Here is a 3,111-nt window from a genome sequence, read left to right on the forward strand (position 1 = left end):
CGGTTGCCAAACCTTCGTTCAACATGGGTCCGGTGGACGGATTGCTACTCTGAGGACTTGATGACCTTCGTTAGCTATCAAATAAAAGACAGGGCGTCATAGGGAGACCGCGTTGGGCGGTCTTCACTTCTCCGATGCCTAAGTCAGTCGGTGCATATAGACAACTTAATAATAAATGAGTAGTAAATGCGTAATTAATGAGGAGAGAGGAGAGACCCTTTTATAGATGAGGAGAAGGCTGATCTTCTTCTTGTTTTCGATGTGGGACTGATGTGCTTCGATTCCCAGTGTTAGGAGCTTCTGATGCCATCTTGGCGTGGCGTCGGCGGTGATCTGGGGGCAATCCGAGGCTTGGGCTGTAGGTCGCCTAGCTGTGTATCCGTAGGTTACTCCTTTGGTGGGAGTCTGTATCTTGGGCGGTACCATGAGCGTAGCTCATTACAGCTAATTATGCTTGCAAATGCACATGTAGGTACAAGTCCCCGAAGTCCCCAGTCAAGGAGGGCAATCTTGGTTGGGGAGTTGCTCATCGGTTTGAAGCGTTACCTTCTGCTAGACTTGCAACAACATAATTTGCGTCAGTGCGTTGTCGACCATGGATTTATTGAGCAAACGCTTTATACCCTTTCGGGTGGGCCCCTGTTAGGCCCCCCAGGGAGTCCCCACTCCCCAGCTAAGATGGACCTCCAGATGGTCGGTAAATTATTTGTTGAGGGGGAGCTGCACGGAGCAGAGGGTGTTGGGTAGCGAGCCCAATCTTTAGTACCCAAGTAACGGGGGTCAACGTGCCTGATCAGGGCCGTTGTAGACTGTTGACAAGTCCCCGTGTCTCGTCTGGACGTAATCTGACCGTAACGCCGCTTGGCGGTCGTCATCAGCATGAGGGGTTGCCTCGAGAGCCGCCGCTGGCGGAAATCCCCCTACTGGTAGTAAGAAGGAAGCAGCGTCGCGAAGACATGATTGACGGTATCTTAGTGAGCGGTGTTGTGCTCAGCAAAGTACGCAGTTTGCAAGATGGGAAGGGGGTTCAGCGTGGGGTATGTCGGGTGGCGGAACCTGCCTCACTTGCAGGGTGATAAGGGGGAAGTTCTGCTAACGGAGTTACGTTTAGCGGAGACTTCGTCCCTTGGAAGGTGACAAGGGAGAAGTTCCGCTAGCGGAGTTTTCGTTCCTTTGGTGATCTTCTCTTCTGCCAGTTACTTCCATTGGATGCTTCGTCTGAAGGTGATTGGCACGTGGCTGGATTGTAAAGGGTTAGCGTGTGAAGGCGTGCCTCCTTAGGCTGGCAGTCTTCTCGCCATTAATGCGAGTAACTATGGATTTTGTAACCGAGGCGTCCGGAGAGTAAGTACAGACGTGGGACACGTGTACGGCTGGTGCATAACATCGTTTTTTAGCAGACGGCCTAGAATTCTCTGACGTTGACATAAAAAAGGGGGGGAACCTAGCGAGATTTAACAGTTTTGCGAAAACTTCAAACCGGAGTCGTTGTCTTCAAGCTCTGTTCGTCTGCGATTTGTGAAGAGGACTACCACGATTCTGTGGAGTTATCGAACCTGGGGGCACGAAATCTTCACCGGTGAAGACAAGCCCTCTTGATCGGACCAGAGTTTGTGTTGAGGTTGGTATCTCGAATTCCACTCCTGTTTCATTGGATCTGTGTTGTTTACAGCCGGTTTCTGGGTTTTGTTATTTTTGTTTTGGTGTATGATATGTTCTCCCCCGGTGTGTTCTGAGGGTGCAGAGTGAAGTTTGGGGGTAGGTTTATGGTGTTTGGCAGAGAGGTGGTGTTTAGGGATTTGCTAGATGGTCGAATCTGGGTTGAGTGTGTGTTTTGTTCCTGTTTTGGGATTTCTGGGTAATTGTTTCTTGATGTTCTTTGATGTTACTGACATAGGGATGGGTTAGATTTTGTGTGAACTGACTGATTTGGGTTTTAGGGTTTGGGATGGCTAACGTCATAGAAATTTCAAGGAGTGAGGATTCCGGGTCTGACTTGTCGTTCAGCGTGGCGGATAAAATTTTTATTGACTCGTTGCGTTCGTCTGCCCATGCAGGAACCTCACTGCCAGAACCGCTAGAGATCGAGCCGCTACAAACCATACCCTGGGAAGTAACTATGGGCCGTGCTTCTTGTTCAGAGAGTTCTAGGGCAGGAGAGGCTGTCGCTGCCCGAAATAGGCGTGAGGAGCAGTTGGTGAGTAATAGTGCTGCTAGCGGCTCCGCTGACGGGGGAGAATTTGATGGGGAGGATACTGAGTCAGCGTGGGTGCTCCGTGACGGCATACCTGTCGAAGACGCAGGAGGGCCGATAACCGTTGCTGCAGTCAACCGGTTGAAGCGGATATTTCGGTTGCCAGGTATAGTGAAGTTGCTCCCGCTGACGTTGGATGAAAAGGCTTCGATCCTGCCAGCGGGGTGTGGCGCCGTGCATGAGGCGATCTTCCGCAAAGGAGTGTCGTTTCCGCTGTTATCAAATCTCCAGATTCTGGTGTGCGAGTTTGGCCTCACCTTTGGGCAGATTTGTCCCAACATGTGGCAGTTGATGATGCCGCTGAACTCGTTATGGCACTTGTCCGGTTGTGAGGGGCCAACTGTGGCGGAGGTGTTATACTTCTATGAGCTAGTGTACGTGAAGCGCCGAGGTTTCCGAGGGCAGGTGAACTTGAGTCGCCGCCAGGGGGCGCCCAAGCTTATTGAGAACATGAAGGATTCCATGTCCTATTGGCGGGGTACCTTCTGTGTTGCTATGGCGGGGTGGGAGTACCAAGCAGGATCCAATGAGGGGGAACTGACGTTTAGGATTAAGTCAAAGTTTCAGCCTATCCGAGGTTGTGTCGGTCTCCGCTGACCAAAGTTATTTTTATTGTGAGTCCCTGTAGTTTGTACTAACGGTTACTTCACTTTTTTTTTGTAGCGGGCCTGCGCTATAACCTGACTCGTGAAGAAGAGTGTCGCGTGGCACTCATCAGAGGCTGTTGGAGGAATCGCAATCTTCTGGACCTTCGCCTTCTCACTGGTTGGGAGTTATTGGTTGATCAACAATTGACTCGCGCCGTTGGTAAGCAGTTTCCGCCACAGCACGCCTTAGTTAAGTTTGCCCCAGGCTAA

Source organism: Rosa chinensis, chromosome 6, assembly GCF_002994745.2.
Source record: "Rosa chinensis cultivar Old Blush chromosome 6, RchiOBHm-V2, whole genome shotgun sequence".
In the NCBI taxonomy this organism is placed as follows: Eukaryota; Viridiplantae; Streptophyta; class Magnoliopsida; order Rosales; family Rosaceae; genus Rosa; species Rosa chinensis.